The 25274-nt window shown below is 41.5% G+C and overlaps 1 long non-coding RNA gene across 2 annotated transcripts in view; it reads left to right on the top strand.

Moving 5' to 3' along the window:
• The window catches only part of LOC133550155 (uncharacterized), a 298824-nt gene extending 274624 nt beyond the window's left edge, over nt 1–24200 (top strand). For both annotated transcript variants that reach the window (XR_009806249.1, XR_009806250.1), the window contains one exon: nt 24067–24200. This is a non-coding gene — a long non-coding RNA (uncharacterized LOC133550155). The remainder of the gene's footprint in view (nt 1–24066) is intronic.
• Nucleotides 24201–25274: the final 1074 nt, after the last annotated feature.

Here is a 25274-nt window from a genome sequence, read left to right as displayed (position 1 = left end):
GTCAGACAGGGCTTGATGAATTATTTATGATAGCTTGAGCTCGTTGTTTACTTCTTTATCCTCCCCTCCGCTGGCAGCTCTGTCATTAATTTACTCCTAATTGCTTCTAACATCACTGCTGGGACTTTCCAAACTAGTGTGGCGGTTATTAACTCCTTCACACCCCCAGTAGGCTGCGGAACCTTCTAGAGGCGTGGTGTCCAAAGTGCGGCCCGGGGGCCATTTGTGGCCCGCACACAAATGTGGCTGACATAAAAAAACTGTCATGATCCGTAGTCTGGATCATGTTTAGTTTAGTTATTTTCTGTTAGTTTGGACTCCCTCTGTTGTTTGTGTACCTTTTTGTGAGTCAGTTTGGTCACCATGGCAATATATTAATTTCACCTGCTGAGGGTTCCAGACGCACACCTGTTTTTGTTAATTACTTCCTTATTTAAGCCTGCCTTGTCCCGTCAGTCGGTCTTGGTCCCTTGTTTGCGGTATGCAACTGTTTCGTTGGTAATTCTAGATTTCTTGTTACCTGATCCTGTGCTAGTGTTAGCATTAGCTTCTGTGCTTTCGCCACGCGTTTCTTTTCGTCTGTTTTTGTACCAGTGTTTTGTTATTAAATCATTCTTACCTTTTAGTTGTTGTCCAGAGTGTCTATGTTTGCGTTGGAGGAACGATCCCGCATTAAAATGCGACCCCCACGTGACAAAAACACTATTAAAAAAACATAAACAGATGAAATGTAATGAGAAATACTTGTGGTGTTGACTCTTACAAGAAGGTGTTGACTCTTTACAAATTGTAACCCTTGTGCACCGCAACTTTCTCTGTGCAAATAAAACACGTCGGGGTGCTCCTGTGCCCAACAAAGGAATATTGCGTCTCCCACTTCTCCTGGAATTGCCTTTGCTTTCTCTTCACTGCAGGCTTTGAAAAAGACATGTTTGAGGTTGTGGAATATATTTGTATTTAGCCCACGCACTGAGAATAATGTTAGTAGAAGCATTTAAGTCTCACGTTAAAACTCATCTGTATACTCGAGCCTTTAAATATACCTTCTTTTTAGACCAGTTGATCTGCCGCTTCTTTTCTTATTTCTCCTATGTCCCCCCCTCCCATGTGGAGGGGGTCCGGTCCGATGACCTGGATGAAGTACTGGCTGTCCAGAGTCGAGACCCAGGATGGGCTGCTCGTCGGGACCCACGTGTATCAGTTGGGGACATCTCTACGCTGCTGATCCGCCTCCGCTTGAGATGGTTTCCTGTGGACGGGACTCTCGCTGCTGTTTTGGATCCGCTTTGAACTGAACTCTCGCGGCTGTGTTGGAGCCACTATGGATTGAACTTTCACAGTATCATGTTAGACCCGCTCGACATCCATTGCTTTCGGTCCCCTAGAGGGGGTGGGGGGGTTGCCCACATCTGAGGTCCTCTCCAAGGTTTCTCATAGTCAGCATTGTCACTGGCGTCCCACTGGATGTGAATTCTCCCTGCCCACTGGGTGTGAGTTTTCCTTGCCCTTTTGTGGGTTCTTCCGAGGATGTTGTAGTCGTAATGATTCGTGCAGTCCTTTGAGACATTTGTGATTTGGGGCTATATAAATAAACATTGATTGATTGATTGATTATTTCCACAACGTGTGTCGTTCCACTTTTCCTCCCTACAGCAACACGGCGGTCGGCGGATAATAGTCGGGAAAGTACAGGGATAGCGAGCGCAAAAAAGTGACGGCTCCCGGAGTGTTATCCGGCGTCATATAGAAATATATGTAGTGTTCCTCGTGTAAGGCAATGCTAAATTAAACAATAAGAAAATAAAAATAACGCTTTGAGTTGATTCAGGTTATCGGGGACTGTTATTACTGACGGACAGGTGTCGCGGTGCAACTGTAACCAGGCACTTAAAGAAAAACCCTCGTCTCCATTGCATCGTCTATGTCGCTTTCACTCATTTTCCGCTTTTCCACTAAGGCAGGGGTAGGCAACCCAGAACGTTGAAAGAGCCGTTTTGGACCCAAATAACACAATGCTGTAAAGCGGCATTCATACAAAACTCACGGGCCGCACTAACATTAAACTTTCATATTAAGGTGGGGGCCGCAAAATAACGTCTCGTGGGCCGCGTGTCTGAGACCCCTGCTTTAAATAGACCCTCCCTGCTCTTCCCTCCTCTCCTTTGTGGAGGGGGTTGGGGGGGACACAGGTTCGGTGGCCACGGATGAAGCGCTGGCTGTCCAGGGTCAGAGACAGGTCAGCAGCGCAGAGACGTCCCCAACTAATGCACAGATGAGTGGTCCACCCTGTGTCCTGACTTTGGACAGCTAGCGCTTCAACTGTGGTCACCGAATCTGTGCCGCCCCCCCACCCTTTTAAACTAACGGCAGATCAACTGGTCTAAAAGTGGGGTCTGTTTAAAGGCTAGAGTATACAAATGAGTTTTAACATGGGACTTAAATGCTTCTACTGAGGTAGCATCTCTAACTGTTACCGGGAGGGCCTTCTAGAGTACTGGAACCGGAACAGAAAACGCTCTATAGCCCGCAGATTTGTTTTGGGCTCTGGGAATCACTAATAAGCTGCAGTTCTTTGAATGCAAGTTTCTTGCCGGGACGTATGGTACAATACAATCAGCAAGATAGGATGGAGCTAGACCGTGTAGTATTTTATACGTAAGTAGTAAAACCTTAAAGTCACATCTTAAGTGCACAGGCAGCCAGTGCAGGTGAGCCAGTAAGCAAACTTTCTTGTTCTTGTAAAAAGTCACCGGATCGGTTCGCAGCCGAGTGCGAAGCGCCCGGGATGAGGATCAGCACCTCCAAGTCCGAGTCCGTGGTTATCGCCCGGAAAAGGGTGGAGTGCCATCTCCAAGTTGGGGAAGAGATCCTGCCCCATGTGGAGCAGTTCAAGTACCTTGGAGTCTTGTTCACGAGTGAGGGAAGAGTGGATCGTGAGATTGACAGGAGTGTCAGTGCGGCGTCTTCGGTAATGCGGACCCTGTATCGATCCGTTGTGGTGCAGAAGGAGCTGAGCCGGAAGGCAAAGCTCTTAATTTACCGGTCGATCTCTGTTCCCATCCTCACCTATGGTCATGAGCTTTGGGTTATGACCGAAAAGACAAGATCATGGGTACAAGCGGCGGAATTGAGTTTCCTCGGGCGGGTGGCGGGGCTCACCCTTGGCGATAGGGGAAAGGGAAGTCTGGCCTTCTCTGCTTAGCCTGCTGCCCCCGCGACCCGACCACGGATAAGCAGAAGAAATTGGATCGATGGATTAAGTGTTGTTATGAATTATTTTTCTAATCAGGGCTCCAATTACTTGACATGAAATATTCCACTTTGAAAAAATCTTCGGGAAAATAATAGATAATAATAGTAGATATTTTGACTCTTTTAACTTTTAATTTCGAACCTCCATTTGGACATAGATGTATGGAGGGTGGGTTTTCTCCGCGCAACCCAGTTTCCGCCCACATTCCAAAAATACGTATGTTAGCTTCAATGCAGACGGCAAATTCTCCATTGATATGAATGTTAGTGCGATTATATAGAGTGTATGTGCTTGCGATTGGCCATGCTAATTTGAGTTAGTATGTCTATGATCTAGTCCAGGGGTCGGCAACCCCAAATGTTGAAAGAGCCATATTGGACCAAAAATACAAAAACAAATCCGCCTGGAGCACAGATAGTGTGTCATGAGATATAGATTGAATTATGGGGACTTAAAGGAAATTAAATGAGCTCTAATATAGCTACAAATGTTGCATAATGATTCAATATGTACATATAGCTAGCCTAAATAGCATGTTAGCATCGATTAGCTTGCAGTCATTCAGTGACCAAATATGTCTGATTAGCACTCCACACAAGTCAATAACATCAACAAAACTCACCTTTGTGCATCCATGCACAACGTTAAAAGTTTGGTTGACAAAATGAGACAGAAAAAGAAGTGGCATAAAACACGTCTTACAAAGTCGGAGAAAGTTATACATGTAAACAAACTAGGACAAAATCAATCAATCAATCAATCAATGTTTACTTATACAGCCCAAAATTACAAGTGTCTCAAAGGGTTGCACAAGCCACAATGACATTCGCGGTTCATCGCCCACATAAGGGCAAGGAAAAACTCACAACCCAGATGTGACGTCGATGAGAATGACTATGAGAAATCTTGGAGAGGACCGCAAGTGTGGGTAAACCCCCTCTCTAGGGGAGACCAGATGCAATGGACGTCGAGTGGGGCTGACATAATATTGTAAAAGTCCAGTCCTTAGTGGATCTAACGTAATAGTGGGAGTCCAGTCCTTACTGTAGTAGGACCAGCAGGAGACCATTCCGAGCTGGGACGGGTCAGCAGTGCAGAGATGACCCCAACCGATGCACAGGCGAGCGGTCCACCCCGGATCCCGACTCTGGACAGCCAGCAGTTCACCCATGGATGTCGGAACCCCCATCTGCGCCCGAGACCCAACCTCCGGGCTGATGATTTCAGCTTGTCCTGAAGAATTTGGAAGTAATCCTCCTTTTTCCCTGTCCTATTTACTCTCTGTAAAGCACCAGTTCCATCGGCAGCAAAACAGGCCCAGAGCATTATACTACCACCACCATGCTTGAGGGTAGGTATGGTGTTAGATAGATAGATAGATAGATAGATAGATAGTACTTTATTGATTCCTTCAGGAGAGTTCCTTCAGGAAAATTAAAATTCCAGCAGCAGTGTACAGAGTTGAGATCAATTTAAAGAAAAGTAAAAAGTAAATAATGGGGGTTCAAATGGAAACAAAATAGAGAAATATTACAATAAGAATAAAAACTAAAAAGCAACAATGTGAATAAAAATATAACAGTAAAATATCAATCAATCAATCAATCAATGTTTATTTATATAGCCCCAAATCACAAATGTCTCAAAGGACTGCACAAATCATTACGACTACAACATCCTCGGAAGAACCCACAAAAGGGCAAGGAAAACTCACACCCAGTGGGCAGGGAGAATTCACATTCAGTGGGACGCCAGTGACAATGCTGAATATGAGAAACCTTGGAGAGGACCTCAGATGTGGGCAACCCCCCCCCCCTCTAGGGGACCGAAAGCAATGGATGTCGAGCGGGTCTAACATGATACTGTGAAAGTTCAATCCATAGTGGCTCCAAGACAGCAGTGAGAGTCCCGTCCACAGGAAACCATCTCAAGCGGATCAGCAACGTAGAGATGTCCCCAACCGATACAGGCGAGCGGTCCATCCTGGGTCCCGACGAGCGGTCCATCCTGGGTCTCGACTCTGGACAGTCAGTACTTCATCCATGGTCATCGGACCGGACCCCCTTCACAAGGGAGGGGGGGACATAGGAGAAAGAAAAGAAGCGGCAGATCAACTGGTCTAAAAAGGAGGTCTATTTAAAGGCTAGAGTATACAGATGAGTTTTAAGATGAGACTTAAATGCTTCTACTGAGGTAGCATCTCGAACTGTTACCGGGAGGGCATTCCAGAGTACTGGAGCCCGAACGGAAAACGCTCTATAGCCCGCAGACTTTTTTTGAGCTCTAGGAATCACTAATAAGCCGGAGTCTTTTGAACGCAGATTTCTTGCCGGGACATACGGTACAATACAATCGGCAAGATAGGATGGAGCTAGACCGTGTAGTATTTTATACGTAAGTAGTAAAACCTTAAAGTCACATCTTAAGTGCACAGGAAGCCAGTGCAGGTGAGCCAGTACAGGCGTAATATGATCAAATTTTCTTGTTCTTGTCAAAAATAAGAATATAACAAGAGAAACTAGGCAGTAGTGAGCATGTTATGAAAACGTATTGCACTGTTATTGTTTTGAATCCCCTGTCATCCTAGCACCCCCCGCCCCAGAGAGGAGTTGTACAGTCTAATGGCGTGTGAGACAAAGGAGTTTTTGAGTCTATTAGTCCTGCACTTGGGATGAAGCAGTCTAGAACTGAACAGGCTCCTCTGGCTACTGATAAGGCTATGCAGAGGGTGACTGGCATCATCCAGGATGCTCACTAGTTTGTCAACAGTCCTTTTCTCTGCCACCCTCACCAGTGAGTCCAGTTTCATTCCCATTGTAGAACCGGCCTGCCTGATCAGTTTCTCAAGTCTGGAGCTGTCCTTATTAGATACTACCATGTAGAACAGAACACTGGCAACCACAGACTGGTAGTACATCCACAGGAGTTTTTTGCAGATGTTGAAGGAGTGCAGTCTCCTGAGGAAGTACAGCCTGCTCTGTCCTTTCTTGTACTGGTGGTCCGTGTTAACAGTCCAGTCCAGCTCATGTTCCTGGGATTAAAGGCCTCACCTTTTCTCCTCCAAACACTGGAGCAACTTAAATCCGTCGATTGGTAAGTGTTTGTTTCGCATTAAATGTGGGTGGAAGGAAACGTAATATATCAATCAATGTTTACTTATACAGCCCTGAATCACTAGTGTCTCAAAGGGCTGCACAAACCACTACGACATCCTCGGTAGGCCCACATAAGGGCAAGGAAAACTCACACCCAGTGGGACATCGGTGACAATGATGACTATGAGAACCTTGGAGAGGAGGAAAGCAATGGATGTCGAGCGGGTCTAACATGATACTGTGAAAGTTCAATCCATAATGGATCCAACACAGTCGCGAGAGTCCAGTCCAAAGCGGATCCAACACAGCAGCGAGAGTCCCGTTCACAGCGGAGCCAGCAGGAAACCATCCCAAGCGGAGGCCAAACAGCTATATTTTCGTCTCATCTGACCACAGAACTTTCCTCCAGAAGTTTGATCACATTACGCCTGTACTGGCTCACCTGCACTGGCTTCCTGTGCACTTAAGATGTGACTTTAAGGTTTTACTAATTACGTATAAAATACTACACGGTCTAGCTCCAGCCTATCTTGCCGATTGTATCGTACCATATGTCCCGGCAAGAAATCTGCCTTCAAAAGACTCCGGCTTATTAGTGATTCCTATAGCCCAAAAAAAGTCTGCGGGCTATAGAGCGTTTTCCGTTCGGGCTCCAGTACTCTGGAATGCCCTCCCGGTAACAGTTCGAGATGCTACCTCAGTAGAAGCATTTAAGTCTCACCTTAAAACTCATCTGTATACTCTAGCCTTTAAATAGACCTCCTTTTTAGACCAGTTGATCTGCCGCTTCTTTTCTTTTTTCTCCTATGTCCCCCCCTCCCTTGTGGAGGGGGTCCGGTCCGATGACCATGGATGAAGTATTGGCTGTCCAGAATCGAGACCCAGGATGGACCGCTCGCCTGTGTATCGGTTGGGGACATCTCTACGCTGCTGATCCGCCTCCGCTTGAGATGGTTTCCTGTGGACGGGACTCTCGCTGCTGTCTTGGATCCGCTTTGAACTGAACTCTCGCGGCTGTGTTGGAGCCACTATGGATTGAACATTCACAGTATCATGTTAGACCCGCTCGACATCCATTGCTTTCGGTCCCCTAGAGGGGGGGGGGGGGGGTTGCCCACATCTGAGGTCCTCTCCAAGGTTTCTCATAGTCAGCATTGTCACTGGCGTCCCACTGGATGTGAATTCTCCCTGCCCACTGGGTGTGAGTTTTCCTTGCCCTTTTGTGGGTTCTTCCGAGGATGTTGTAGTCGTAATGATTTGTGCAGTCCTTTGAGACATTTGTGATTTGGGGCTATATAAATAAACATTGATTGATTGATTGAAGGTCTCATCTTGGTCCATGTTATGTCAGATCAATAATAATAATAACAATCAATCAAACAATTACTCTATCACAAAAAAATAAGAGTTGTAGAAATGATCCGAGACTCAAGACACCCATGCCATTATTTTCTTTACAAGTGTGTCAACTTTTGACCGCGGACTGTATATCGATATCGTCGACGCCATCCGAGTGGAACGTGTATCGGGTTCCAAAAGAGGCGAGTGAAACTTAAACAAATCTTTTGGCGCTCCTTCCTCCCCGTCCTCCTCTTCCTCCGTGACACAGCAGCCAGCGGCCATGTGCAGAGTCAATGTCAGGGTTGGCTCGCAACACAAGGGGGGGGGGTCCAGCGAGAGGGGAGGAAGGGGTGAGAAGAAAAGAAGAAGAGGAGATTTATGGCAGCCGTTTATTACTATACAGGACTGCCTGAGGGAGGTGGTGGTGGTGGTGGTGGGGGGGGGGAGCACATTCCCTTTCTTTGTCCTTTTCCTACACAAGAGCCACACACCCGGGCCCAGGAAGTTGTTGTTTTTTCTCTCCCTCCCCTCTCCGAGATTGCTCTCCCACCCGCTCGCTCTCCCGCGTCCAGATTTTCATAAAGTGACCTTTCAAAGCGGTTATCTTTAGCACACGTCGGGGGGGGCGGAGCCAGTGTGACGGCATGCAAACGCGGGGTTAGCTGCGCGTGTTAGCGCTAGCACGGAAGGGCGGTTTTACGAGGTGGGGCGGGGGGGGGGGGGGGGGGGGGGGGGTTAGGTGACCCCCCCCTGGAGAGCTTCCACAGACGACAGGGTGGATGACAGACTTGCTGGAAATCACGTCTGCAGTTCAAAGGCCTTGTCAGCCAGTGATTGGCCCCACTTCAGCCCACTCCACACCTCCACGCCGTCATTGTGCACACAATAATGCTGACTTTCCTCTGACTTGGTGGATTTTTTTTACTGTAGGCCTGGGCGATTAAACAATATCAATATATACTGTATGGCGATAGATATGTATGTATATATATATTTGTGGCACATCATATAGTTGATGTAGATGATCTATATCTGCTGTACACATTTACTTTAACTATTAAAGAGAAGTGTGGGATACTTCTCTTCTTGCTTTATTTGTATTTGACTTCTCCTCTTCCTCCTTATTCTCCCCCTCCTTCTCCTTCTCATTCTCCTCCTCCTCCTCCTCTTCGTCCTCTTTCTCCTCCTCCTCCTCCTCTTTTTCCTTTTCCTTTCTCTTCTTATCCTCCTCTTCCTTCTTCTTCTTCTTCTTCTTATTATTATTTTCCTTCTTCTTCTTTTTCTTCTTCTTTCATTTTCCTTCCTCTTCTTATTCTGATTATTCTCCTTCTTCATCAACTTCTTCTTCTTCTCATTTTCCTTCTTCTTATACTTCTTATTCTTCCTCTTCTTCTTTTCTTTTTCCTTCTTCTTCTTATTCTCCTTATTCTCCTTCTTATCTCCTTTTCCCCTCCTCTTCTTATTCTCCTTATTCTCCTTCTTCTTATTATTTTCCTTATTCCTCTTCACTTTCTTCTTCTCCTTCTTCTTCCTCTTCTTCCCTCTTCTCCTTTTCCTTTCTCTTCTTATTCTCCGTATTCTCCTTTTTCTTCTTCTTTTGTTCTGCTTTTCTTCTTCTTCTTCTTAATCTTCTTTTCCTTCTTTTTATTGTCCTTTTCTTTCTTCTTCATCATGTTCTTCATCTTCATCAACTTCTTTTTCCTATTGATCTTCTTCTTCTTTTGTTCTTCTTCTTCTTAATCTTCATCTGCTTCTTCTTAATCTTCTTCTCCTTCTCCTCCTCGTTCTTCTTCTTTTTAATCTTCATCTACTTCTTCTAAATCTTCTCCTCCATCTCCTCCTCCTCCTCCTCCTCCTCCTCCTCCTTCTTCTTCTTCTTCTTCTTCTAATTGTTCTCCTTTTTATTCGCCTCCTTCTTCTTCATCATCTTCTTCATCTTCATCAACTTCTTCTTGATCTTTTTCTTCTTTTTGTTCTTCTTCTTAATCTCCATCTACTTCTTCTTCTAAATCTTCTCCTCCATCTCCTCCTCCTCCTCCTTCTTCTTCTTCTTCTTCTTCTAATTGTTCTCCTTTTTATTCTCCTCCTTCTTCTTCATCATCTTCTTCATCTTCATCAACTTCTTCTTGATCTTTTTCTTCTTTTTGTTCTTCTTCTTAATCTTCATCTACTTCTTCTTAATCTCATCCTTCTCCTTCTTTTTCTTCTTCTTCTTCTTAATCTTCTTCTTTTCCTTCTTTATATTCTCCTTCTCCTTCTTCTTCTTCTCCTTCTTCTTCATCATCTTCTTCATCTTCATCAACTTCTTCATCTTGATCTTCTGCTTTTTTTTCTTTTTCTTCTTAATCTTCATATACTTCTTCTTAATCTTCTTCTCCTTCTCCTCCTCGTTCTTCTTCTTCATCCATCCATCCATCCATCCATCCATCCATCCATCCATCTTCTTCCGCTTATCAAGGTCGGGTCGCGGGGGCAGCATCCTAAGCAGGGAAGCCCAGACTTCCCTTTCCCCCAGCCACTTTGTCCAGCTCTTCCTGGGGGATCCCGAGGCGTTCCCAGGCCAGCCAGGAGACATAGTCTTCCCAACGTGTCCTGGGTCTTCCCCTGGCCTCCTACCGGTTGGACGTGCCCTTAACACCTCCCTAGGGAGGCGTTCGGCTGGCATCCTGACCAGATGCCCAAACCACCTCATCTGGCTCCTCTCCATGTGAAGGAGCAGCGGCTTTACTTTGAGTTCCTCCCGGATGGCAGAGCTTCTCACCCTATCTCTAAGGGAGAGCCCCGCCACACGGCGGAGGAAACTCATTTCGGCCGCCTTTACCCGTGATCTTATCCTTACGGTCATGACCCAAAGCTCATGACCATAGGTGAGGATGGGAACGTAGATCGACCGGTAAATTGAGAGCTTTGCCTTCCGGCTCAGCTCCTTCTTCACCACACCGGATCGGTACAACGTCCGCATTACTGAAGACGCCGCACCGATCCGCCTGTCGATCTCACCATCCACTCTTCCCTCACTTGTGAACAAGACTCCTAGGTACTTGAACTCCTCCACTAGGGCCAGGGTCTCCTCCCCAACCCGGAGATGGCACTCCACCCTTTCCCGGGCGAGAACCATGGACTCGGACTTGGAGGTGCTGATTCTCATTCCGGCCGCTTCACACTCGGCTGCGAACCGATCCAGTGAGAGCTGAAGATCCCGGCCAGATGAAGCCATCAGGACCACATCATCTGCAAAAAACAGAGACCTAATCCTGCCGCCACCAAACCGGAACCCCTCAACGCCTTGACTGTGACTAGATATTCTGTCCATAAAATTTATGAACAGAATCGGTGACAAAGGACAGCCTTGGCGGAGTCCAACCCTCACTGGAAACGTGTCCGACTTACTGCCAGCAATGCGGACCAAACTCTGGCACTGATCATACAGGGAGTGGACCGCCACCATAAGACAGTCCGATACCCCATACTCTCTGAGCACTCCCCACAGGACTTCCCGAGGGACACGGTCCAATGCCTTCTCCAAGTCCACAAAGCACATGTAGACCGGTTGGGCAAACTCCCATGCACCCTTAAGAACCCTGCCCAGAGTATAGAGCTGGTCCACAGTTCCACGACCAGGACGAAAACCACACTGTTTGTTTTGAATCCGAGGTTGGACTATCCGACGTAGCCTCCTCTCCAGTACACCTGAATAAACCTTACCGGGAAGGCTGAGGAGTGTGATCCCACCATAGTTGGAACACACCCTCCGGTCCCCCTTCTTAAAGAGAGGGATCACCACCCCGGTCTGCCAATCCGTTTTTCTTCTTTTTCTTCTTAATCTTCATCTATTTCTTCTTCTTCTTCTTCTTCTTCTTCTTCTTCTTCTTCTTCTTCTTCTTCTTCTTCTTCTTTTTCTCAATGCCATTCTCCTTCTCCGTCTTCTTTAAATGGATTTATATTATTATGTGGTGCAGCTGGGCCAGAGCAGAAGGGCATGAGAAGGAGAAAGATAAAAAAAAGGAAGACATAGGAGGGAAATTGCAGGGACGAGAGGTGATTAGACAGAGAGACAACAACAACAACAACAACAACAACAACAATAGAGCAACATCAGCAAATACGATATGTACAAATATGATGGTAAACGTGATAGCAAAGAAGCAGTTTGTGAAATAAATATTAATAATACAGAAATGACAATGAACATTACTACACTACAAATGGATCAAAACAAATACCAATAGAAATAGCACTATTGATAATGTATAATATCAATATTTTACCTCTATTATCAACAATACAATTTGTTCAAATGCAACATTACATATATGTAATGATAACTTGAAATGCAAAAGAAAGCAAATAAATGGAGGGGAAGAAAGAGAAGCAAAATGTATTAACCTTGTAGATTGTTATAGTAAAAATAGATTATCAAAGATAATCATTTCAAAAAGTGTTTCTTTGTCGGAAGAAAGCAGAAGTTGGTTGCATGAACAACAGAACTCGCTCTCACATAATCGAGCAACGCAGGAAGTGATCACTGGGGCGGAATAGTTCGGTTGGTAGAGTTTCCGTGCCAGCAACTTGAGAGTTGCAGGTTCGATTCCCGCTTGTGCCATCCTAGTTACTGCCGTTGTGTCCTTGGGTAAGACACTTTACCCACCTGCTCCCAGTGCCACCCACACTGGTTTAAATGTAACTTAGGTATAGGGTGTCACTATGTAAAGCGCTTTAAGTCACTAGAGAAAAAGCGCTATATAAATGTAATTCACTTCACTATGTGTTAAACATGCATGTATATTCATTAAAACACCTTTAACATGTCAACAAAAACGGCAAAATAAATAAATATAAATTATATACTGTATATATACATGTATGTATATATATATATATGATATGTGTGTATGTATATGTATATATGAGGAATAGATCACCTCGACTTGGTCATTTATTAAGTAATTGATAAACGTTTAAAAACTTATTGGGGTGTTACCATTTAGTGGTCAATTGTACGGAATATGTACTGTACTGTGCAATCTACTATAAAAGTTTCAATCAATCAATCAAAAGTGTAAAGGAAAAAAGACACTTTTATTTCAACCGTACGTCCCGTCAAAAGCCTAAAGACTGATCGCACAGTTCCTGTCTTCACAATAAAAGCGCCTCTCCATCGCGCCTGCGCTAACAAATAAGAGTCTCCGAAAGCCAGCGCAAACAAGCTAGCAAGCTATGGAGTTTGCCGCCAATGTATTTCTTGTAAAGTGTATAAAAACCAATATGGAAGCTGGACAAATAAGATGCCAAAAACCAACCACTTTCATGTGGTATTAGACAGAAAAGAGGAACTTTTTTTCTCCTCCATTTGAAAACGTGGACGTTATCAGCACTATACTGTCTGATTCCAATCAATGCAAGTCATCAGAATCAGGTAATACACCAACTTATATTCTTGTCTTCATGAAAGATAGGAATCTATATGTTAAACATGCATGTATATTCATTAAAACACCTTTAACATGTCAACAAAAACGGCAAAATAAATAAATATAAATTATATACTGTATATATAAATGTATGTATATATATGATATGTAAGTGTATGTATATATGAGGTAGATCACCTCGACTTGGTCATTTATTAAGTAATTGATTAATGTGGAAAAACTTATTGGGGTGTTACCATTTAGTGGTCAATTGTACGGAATATGTACTGTACTGTGCAATCTACTAATAAAAGTTTTAATCAATCAATCAATCAATCAATCAATGCCTACTGAGCCTATGGTGCTGTTAAGTTATTGTGGCTCAATGTACCATTTTTAATTTTTATTTTAATGTACTATTATTTAATATATATTATTGTTTTAGTTGCTTAAGCGATATTCCTGCCTCTGAATATGCTCATTGCTATTTTTATGTTTTTGTGCATTATTTGTTGCCGTAATTCAGGTTACTCATCAGTTACTCAGTACTTGAGTAGTTTTTTTCACCACATACTTTTTACTTTTACTCAAGTAAATATTTGGGTGACTACTCCTTACTTTTACTCGAGTAATACATCTCTAAAGTAACAGTACTCTTACTTGAGTACAATTTCTGGCTACTCTACCCACCTCTGCTCGCATCCTACGAGCCAAGGAAACACCTGAATCCGAACAAGTTGGGTTTTTAAAAAGTCGGACTAACACAACTGGATTATGTGATTAAAAATCTAAAAATGTCGTTCTTTAAGGAAGAATAACAAATCAATTATATTACAGTTTTCTCCTAGTCTTTATTTTTGATAGATCATTAAAAAAAAAAATCAATAATTCTCGATAACGACCAATGCGAAATATTTATATCTAAATACAGTTTTTATCAGTTTCATTAGAGTTAGTTGAACTTTTTTTTTTTTTAAAAGATCCACTTTCAAGCAGTCTGCATTTGTTCACTGGTGTGTTTATCAACACCATCCGTTTCATGGCCAAATAATAAATGTGCAGAGACAACCTCAGGCGGTCTCCTCCTCGTCAAGATGGCCACTTTCCGAAACTCCGCTGACGCACATCAGTCAGCGCCTTTTTTCACTTCTAAGGATCTCTCCGACCTGCGGGCAAATGGCAACTATTCACCATAAATCCATTAGTTGCAAGCTGCGGGGTGGATTTGTCACTACAAGCATCCATCAACAAGTCAAGTATCGGCAGATTTAAGTCGTACAAAGAAACACTGAATTACTAGAATAACACGGTAAAAGTTGTCAGAATTACATGAATAAAATCAAAGGAAAAAAGTGCATTATTACAAACCCCGTTTCCATATGAGTCGGGAAATTGCGTTTGATGTAAATATAAACAGAATACAATGATATGCAAATCCTTTTCAAGCCATATTCAGTTGAATATGCTACAAAGAGAACATATTTGATGTTCAAACTCATACGCTTTATTTTTTTTTTTGCAAATAATAATTAACTTAGAATTTCATGGCTGCAACACGTGACAAAGTAGTTGGGAAAGGGCATGTTCACCACTGTGTTACATCACCTTTTCTTTTTAACAACACTCAATGGGAACTGAGGAAACTAATTGTTGAAGCTTTGAAAGTGGAATTCTTTCCCATTCTTGTTTTATGTAGAGCTTTTATCAAACATTTCACATGCAAGTCAATATCATCCGATACTTGACTTTTGGCTGATACACGACCGATATCAACATCGGATCGGAACACCACTAATAAATATGACTGCTTTTTACATGCAATTCAACATCATGTGATACTTGACTTCTGGCTGATACAGGACCGATATCAACATCGGACTGGGACACCACTAATAAATATGACTGCTTTTTACATGCGATTCAATATCATCCGATACTTGACTTTTGGCTGATACAGGACCGATATCGACATCAGATCGGGACACCACTAATAAATATGATTGCTTTTTACATGCAAGTAAATATCATCCGATACTTGACTTTTGGCTGATACACGACCGATATCAACATCAGATCGGGACACCAATCATAAATATGACTGCTTTTTACATGCAATTCAATATCATCCGATACTTGACTTTTGGCTGATACAGGACCGATATCAACATCGGATTGGGACACCACTAATAAATATGACTGCTTTTTACATGCAATTCAATATCATCCGATACTTGACTTTTGGCTGATACAGGACCGATATCAACATCAGATTGGGACACCACTAATAAATATGACTGCTTTTTACATGCAAGTCAATATCATCCGATACTTGACTTTTGGCTGATACAGGACCGATATCAACATCAGATTGGGACACCACTAATAAATATGACTGCTTTTTACACGCAATTCAATATCATCCGATACTTGACTTTTGGCTGATACACGACCGATATCAACATCAGATTGGGACACCACTAATAAATATGACTGCTTTTTACATGCAAGTCAATATCATCCGATACTTGACTTTTGGCTGATTCAGGACGGATATCGACATTAGATCTGGACACCACTAATAAATATGACTGCTTTTTACATGAAATTCAATATCATCCGATACTTGACTTTTGGCTGATACAGGACCGATATCAACATCAGATTGGGACACCACTAATAAATATGACTACTTTTTACATGCAAGTCAATATCATCCGATACTTGCCTTTTGGCTGATACAGGTCCGACATCAACATCGGATTGGGACACCACTAATAAATATGACTACTTTTTACATGCAAGTCAATATCATGTGATACTTGACTTTTGGCTGATACACTACCGATATCCACATCGGATTGGGACACCACTAATAAATATGACTGCTTTTTACATGCAAGTCAATATCATGTGATACTTGACTTTTGGCTGATACAGGAGCGATATCAACATCGGATCGGAACACCACTAATAAATATGACTGCTTTTTACATGCAAGTCAATATCATCCGATACTTGACTTTTGGCTGATACAGGACGGATATCAACATCGGATCGGGACACCACTAATAAATATGACTGCTTTTTACATGCAAGTCAATATCATCCGATACTTGACTTTTGGCTGATACAGGTCCGATATCAACATCAGATCGGGACACCACTAATAAATATGACTACTTTTTACATGCAATTCAATATCATGTGATACTTGACTTTTGGCTGATACAGGACCGATATCAACATCAGATCGGGACACCACTAATAAATATGACTGCTTTTTACATGCAAGTAAATATCATCCGATACTTGACTTTTGGCTGATACACGACCGATATCAACATCAGATCGGGACACCAATCATAAATATGACTGCTTTTTACATGCAAGTCAATATCATGTGATACTTGACTTTTGGCTGATACAGGACGGATATCAACATCGGATCGGAACACCACTAATAAATATGACTGCTTTTTACATGCAAGTCAATATCATCCGATACTTGACTTTTGGCTGATACAGGACGGATATCAACATTAGATCGGGACACCACTAATAAATATGACTGCTTTTTACATGCAAGTCAATATCATCCGATACTTGACTTTTGGCTGATACAGGACTGATATCAACATCGGATTGGGACACCACTAATAAATATAACTGCTTTTTACATGCAATTCAATATCATCCGATACTTGACTTTTGGCTGATACACGACCGATATCAACATCAGATCGGGACACCACTAATAAATATGACTGCTTTTTACATGCAAGTCAATATCATGTGATACTTGACTTTTGGCTGATACAGGACGGGTATCAAAATCAGATCGGGACACCACTAATAAATATGACTGCTTTTTACATGCAAGTCAATATCATGTGATACTTGACTTTTGGCTGATACAGGACGGGTATCAACATCAGATCGGGACACCACTAATAAATATGACTACTTTTTACATGCAATTCAATATCATCCGATACTTGACTTTTGGCTGATACAGGACCGATATCAACATCAGATCGGGACACCACTAATAAATATGACTGCTTTTTACATGCAAGTCAATATCATGTGATACTTGACTTTTGGCTGATACACTACCGATATCAACATCGGATTGGGGCACCACTCATAAATATGACTGCTTTTTACATGCAAGTCAATATCATGTGATACTTGACTTTTGGCTGATACAGGACGGGTATCAAAATCAGATCGGGACACCACTAATAAATATGACTGCTTTTTACATGCAATTCAATATCATCCGATACTTGACTTTTGGCTGATACAGGACGGGTATCAACATCAGATCGGGACACCACTAATAAATATGACTACTTTTACATGCAATTCAATATCATCCGATACTTGACTTTTGGCTGATACAGGACGGGTATCAAAATCAGATCGGGACACCACTAATAAATATGACTACTTTTTACATGCAATTCAATATCATCCGATACTTGACTTTTGGCTGATACAGGACTGATATCAACATCAGATCGGGACACCACTAATAAATATGATTGCTTTTTACATGCAAGTCAATATCATCCGATACTTGACTTTTGGCTGATACATGATGGATATCGACATTAGATCGGGACACCACTAATAAATATGACTACTTTTTACATGCAATTCAATATCATCCGATACTTGACTTTTGGCTGATACACGACCGATATCAACATCAGATTGGGACACCACTAATAAATATGACTGCTTTTTACATGCAATTCAATATCATCCGATACTTGACTTTTGGCTGATACAAGACCGATATCAACATCAGATTGGGACACCACTAATAAATATGACTGCTTTTTACATGCAATTCAATATCATCCGATACTTGACTTTTGGCTGATACAGGACGGATATCAACATCAGATTGGGACACCATTAATAAATATGACTACTTTTTACATGCAATTCAATATCATCCGATACTTGACTTTTGGCTGATACAGGACGGATATCAACATCAGATTGGGACACCACTAATAAATATGACTGCTTTTTACATGCAAGTCAATATCATCCGATACTTGACTTTTGGCTGATACACGACCGATATCAACATCAGATTGGGACACCACTAATAAATATGACTGCTTTTTACATGCAATTCAATATCATCCGATACTTGCCTTTTGGCTGATACAGGTCCGATATCAACATCAGATCGGGACACCACTAATAAATATGACTACTTTTTACATGCAATTCTATATCATCCGATACTTGACTTTTGGCTGATACAGGACCGATATCAACATCGGATTGGGACACCACTAATAAATATGACTGCTTTTTACATGCAATTCAATATCATCCGATACTTGACTTTTGGCTGATACAGGACCGATATCAACATCAGATCGGGACACCACTAATAAGTACGACTGCTTTTTACATGCAAGTCAATATCATGTGATACTTGACTTTTGGCTGATACAGGACCGATATCAACATCGGATTGGGACACCACTAATAAATATGACTGCTTTTTACATGCAAGTCAGTATCATCCGACACTTGCCTTTTGGCTGATACAGGACTGATATCAACATCAGATCGGGACACCTGTAATAAATATGACTGCTTTTTACATGCAATTCTATATCATATGATACTTGACTTTTGGCTGATACAGGACCGATATCAACATCAGATCGGGACACCACTAATAAATATGACTACTTTTTACATGCAATTCAATATCATCCGATACTTGACTTTTGGCTGATACAGGACCGATATCAACATCGGCTCGGGACACAACCAATAAATATGACTGCTTTTTACATGCAATTCAATATCATGTGATACTTGACTTTTGGGTGATACAGGACCGATATCAACATCGGATCGGGGCACCACTAATAAATATGACTGCTTTTTACATGCAAGTCAGTATCATCCGATACTTGACTTTTGACTGATACAGGACCGATATCAACATCAGATTGGGACACCTCTAATAAATATGACCTCTTTTTACATGCAATTCAATATCATCCGATATTTGACTTTTGGCTGATACAGGACCGATATCAACATCTGATCGGGACACCACTAATAAATATGATAGCTTTTTACATGCAAGTAAATATCATCCGATACTTGACTTTTGGCTGATACAGGACAGATATCAACATCAGATCGGGACACCACTAATAAATATGACTGCTTTTTACATGCAAGTCAATATCATCCGATACTTGACTTTTGGCTGATACAGGACCGATATCAACATCAGATTGGGACACCACTAATAAATATGACTGCTTTTTACACGCAATTCAATATCATATGATACTTGACTTTTGGCTGATACAGGACCGATATCAACATTGGATTGGGACACCACTAATAAATATGACTGCTTTTTACATGCAATTCAATATCATCCGATACTTGACTTTTGGCTGATACAGGATGGATATCAACATCAGATCGGGACACAACCAATAAATATGACTGCTTTTTACATGCAAGTCAATATCATATGATACTTGACTTTTGGCTGATACAGGACCGATATCAACATCGGATTGGGACACCACTAATAAATATGACTGCTTTTTACATGCAAGTCAGTATCATCCGATACTTGCCTTTTGGCTGATACAGGACCGATATCAACATCAGATCGGGACACCTGTAATAAATATGACTGCTTTTTACATGCAATTCAATATCATGTGATACTTGACTTTTGGCTGATACAGGACCGATATCAACATCAGATCGGGACACCACTAATAAATATGACTGCTTTTTACATGCAAGTCAATATCATGCGATACTTGACTTTTGACTGATACAGGACCGATATCAACATCAGATCGGGACACCACTAATAAATATGACTGCTTTTTACATGCAAGTCAATATCATCCGATACTTGACTTCTGGCTGATACACGATCAATATCAACATCAGATTGGGACACCTCTAATAAATATGACCTCTTTTTACATGCAATTCAATATCATATGATACTTGACTTTTGGCTGATACAGGACCGATATCAACATCGGCTCGGGACACAACCAATAAATATGACTGCTTTTTACATGCAATTCAATATCATGTGATACTTGACTTTTGGCTGATACAGGACCGATATCAACATCGGCTCGGGACACAACCAATAAATATGACTGCTTTTTACATGCAAGTAAATATCATCCGATACTTGACTTTTGGCTGATACATGATGGATATCGACATTAGATCTGGACACCACTAATAAATATGACTGCTTTTTACATGCAATTCAATATCATCCGATACTTGACTTTTGGCTGATACAGGACGGATATCAACATTAGATCGGGACACCACTAATAAATATGACTGCTTTTTACATGCAATTCAATATCATGTGATACTTGACTTTTGGCTGATACAGGACCGATATCAACATCAGATCGGGACACCACTAATAAATATGACTGCTTTTTACATGCAATTCAATATCATGTGATACTTGACTTTTGGCTGATACAGGACCGATATCAACATCGGATTGGGACACCACTAATAAATATGACTGCTTTTTACATGCAAGTCAATATCATCCGATACTTGACTTTTGGCTGATACATGATGGATATCGACATTAGATCTGGACACCACTAATAAATATGACTGCTTTTTACATGCAATTCAATATCATATGATACTTGACTTTTGGCTGATACAGGACGGAAATCAACATCAGATTGGGACACCACTAATAAATATGACTGCTTTTTACATGCAATTCAATATCATCCGATACTTGACTTTTGGCTGATACATGATGGATATCGACATTAGATCTGGACACCACTAATAAATATGACTGCTTTTTACATGCAATTCAATATCATATGATACTTGACTTTTGGCTGATACAGGACGGAAATCAACATCAGATCGGGACACCACTAATAAATATGATTGCTTTTTACATGCAAGTCAATATCATATGATACTTGACTTTTGGCTGATACAGGACCGATATCAACATCAGATCGGGACACCACTAATAAATATGACTACTTTTTACATGCAATTCAATATCATCCGATACTTGACTTTTAGCTGATACACTACCGATATCAACATCAGATCGGGACACCACTAATAAATATGACTGCTTTTTTACATGCAAGTCAATATCATGTGATACTTGACTTCTGGCTGATACAGGACCGATATCAACATCAGATCGGGACACCACTAATAAATATGACTGCTTTTTACATGCAATTCAATATCATCCGATACTTGACTTCTAGCTGATACACGATCAATATCAACATCAGATTGGGACACCTCTAATAAATATGACCTCTTTTTACAAGCAATTCAATATCATATGATACTTGACTTTTGGCTGATACAGGACCGATATCAACATCGGCTCGGGACACAACCAATAAATATGACTGCTTTTTACATGCAATTCAATATCATGTGATACTTGACTTTTGGCTGATACAGGACCGATATCAACATCAGATCGGGACACCACTAATAAATATGATTGCTTTTTACATGCAAGTAAATATCATCCGATACTTGACTTTTGGCTGATACATGATGGATATCGACATTAGATCTGGACACCACTAATAAATATGACTGCTTTTTACATGCAAGTCAATATCATCCGATACTTGACTTTTGGCTGATACAGGACCGATATCAACATCAGATTGGGACACCACTAATAAATATGACTGCTTTTTACACGCAATTCAATATCATATGATACTTGACTTTATGCTGATACAGGACCGATATCAACATCAGATCGGGACACCACTAATAAGTACGACTGCTTTTTACATGCAAGTCAATATCATATGATACTTGACTTTTGGCTGATACAGGACGGATATCAACATCAGATCGGGACACCACTAATAAATATGACTGCTTTTTACATGCAATTCAATATCATGTGATACTTGACTTTTGGCTAATACAGGACCGATATCAACATCGGATCGGGACACCACTAATAAATATGACTGCTTTTTACATGCAAGTCAATATCATCCAATACTTGACTTTTGGCTGATACACGATCAATATCAACATCAGATTGGGACACCTCTAATAAATATGACCTCTTTTTACATGCAATTCAATATCATACGATACTTGACTTTTGGCTGATACAGGACCGATATCAACATCGGCTCGGGACACAACCAATAAATATGACTGCTTTTTACATGCAATTCAATATCATGTGATACTTGACTTTTGGCTGATACAGGACCGATATCAACATCAGATCGGGACACCACTAATAAATATGATTGCTTTTTACATGCAAGTAAATATCATCCGATACTTGACTTTTGGCTGATACATGATGGCTATCGACATTAGATCTGGACACCACTAATAAATATGACTACTTTTTACATGCAATTCAATATCATCCGATACTTGACTTTTGGCTGATACAGGATGGATATCAACATCAGATCGGGACACCACTAATAAATATGACTGCTGTTTACATGCAAGTAAATATCATCCGATACTTAACTTTTGGCTGATACATAATGGATATCAACATCAGATCGGGACACCACTAATAAATATGACTGCTTTTTACATGCAAGTCAATATCATCCGATACTTGACTTTTGGCTGATACATAATGGATATCGACATTAGATCTGGACACCACTAATAAATATGACTACTTTTTACATGCAAGTCAATATCATGTGATACTTGACTTTTGGCTGGTACAGGATGGATATCAACATCAGATCGGGACACAACCAATAAATATGACTGCTTTTTACATGCAAGTCAATATCATCCGATACTTGACTTTTGGCTGATACAGGATGGATATCAACATCAGATCGGGACACCACTAATAAATATGACTGCTGTTTACATGCAAGTAAATATCATCCGATACTTAACTTTTGGCTGATACATAATGGATATCAACATCAGATCGGGACACCACTAATAAATATGACTGCTTTTTACATGCAAGTCAATATCATCCGATACTTGACTTTTGGCTGATACATAATGGATATCGACATTAGATCTGGACACCACTAATAAATATGACTGCTTTTTACATGCAAGTCAGTATCATCCGATACTTGACTTTTGGCTGATACAGGACCGATATCAACATCAGATTGGGACACCACTAATAAATATGACTGCTTTTTACATGCAATTCAATATCATGTGATACTTGACTTTTGGCTGACACAGGACCGATATCAACATCAGATCGGGACACCACTAATAAATATGACTGCTTTTTACATGCAATTCAATATCATGCGATACTTGACTTTTGGCTGATACAGGACCGATATCAACATCAGATCGGGACACCACTAATAAATAGGACTGCTTTTTACATGCAATTCAATATCATGCGATACTTGACTTTTGGCTGATACAGGACCGATATCAACATCAGATCGGGACACCACTAATAAATATGACTGCTAGTATCTGATGATGAGAAAAAAGCTGATTTTTACTCCACTTGTTGTTAGTAATTTTGTCCCTCAGTCTTTTGTAAGCTGAATAAAATCCTTCCAGGACACAAAAAAGCTGGTTGGAACTTTTCTGGTCCTGGAGCGGCTCTCACATGATCCTCATTGTGCAGCGTGGCATCATTCTGACTTCCCCATTGGACTCGCTCTCGCTATCTGCATCTTTCTCTTTCTGCCGGCCCCCCCGCGGTGCTCCCTGAACTCCTGGACCTCTTCTAGTACTTCTGCTAGTTTCTCCTCCAGCTGCCCAGACAGGTTTCTTCCACTTGGGTCTAGTCTTGTCCTGGCTGCACGTGGAACCCTGCAGGGGCCGTAGTCGTCCTCCCCCTGGTTCTGGAGAGACTAGCAGGCTGCTTGCTGATAACCACCATGCTTGTTTTTGATAGGAGATGAAAGAAGCCCCAGCAGGTTTCCTTGGGGGTGGTAGTTGGAGCAGAAACACCTGGCCGCAGTTACACCTGCCACTCAGCAGAGGGCGTCTTCCCCCCCCCTTCTTTGCCACTTTCTCTTTAAGCAGGTTTGTCTTTTTTTTTTTTTAAGTCATTTAGTTTCTTTTTAGTATGTTTGTCTTTTTTTTTGCTTGTTTATTTGTACAACTCTAACAGGGGTGTCAAACTTGTAGATATATATATATATATAAAAATAAAATAAAAAAAATAACAGCTTTCGACTCATGCATTATTGCCTAAGCCAGGGGTCCCCAAGCTACGGATCCGGCCCACCAGCATCTAAAATTCGGCCTGCGGGAAGTCCCAAGTTAAAACAAATAAAGATAAATAATCATAATATTTTCTTTTTTTTTAAATTTGTGATTATTATTTTTTTAAATGTGTCATTTAAACCAGTGGTCCCCAACCTTTTTGTATCCGCGGACCGGTCAACGCTTAATAATTTGTCCTGCGGCCCGGGGGAGTGTCTTTTTTTTTTTTTTTCTTCTTTGTCACGAAAAAGGGAGTTTTTCGTGGTTAGTGCACTATTTGTAAGTGTATATTGTGTTTTTTATGTTGATTTGAAAAAAAAAAAAATATATATATATATATATATATATATATATATATATTTTTTTTTTTATAATACATTTTTTTTCTGCGGCCCGGTACCAATCGGGCCGCGTCCCGGTGGTTGGGGACCACTGCTTTAAACAATCGCAATTGTTTTGTTTATTCCATCCATCCATCCATTTTCTACCGCTTATTCCCTTTCGGGGTCGCGGGGGGCGCTGGCGCCTATCTCAGCTACAACGGGCAGAAGGCGGGGTACACCCTGGACAAGTCGCCACCTCATCGCAGTTGTTGCTATTCTGAATGTTGCTGGGTCGGGTTTGGTTTTGGAATTGGATTGCATTATTATGTGTATTGTTTTAGGTGGCGACTTGTCCAAGGTGTACCCTGCCTTCCGCCCGATTGTAGCTGAGATAGGCGCCAGCGCCCCATGCGACCCCGAAAGGGAATTAGCGGTAGAAAATGGATGGATGGATGAAAGTTGCTGGGTCGGGTTTGGTTTTGGAATTGGATTGCATTATTATGTGTATTGTTTTAGGTGGCGATTTGTCCAAGGTGTACCCTGCCTTCCGCCCGATTGTAGCTGAGATAGG

Source organism: Nerophis ophidion, linkage group LG03, assembly GCF_033978795.1.
Source record: "Nerophis ophidion isolate RoL-2023_Sa linkage group LG03, RoL_Noph_v1.0, whole genome shotgun sequence".
In the NCBI taxonomy this organism is placed as follows: domain Eukaryota; kingdom Metazoa; phylum Chordata; class Actinopteri; order Syngnathiformes; family Syngnathidae; genus Nerophis; species Nerophis ophidion.
Note: the sequence above shows the minus strand (reverse complement) of the source record. Positions and strands in the feature narration are given on the sequence as shown.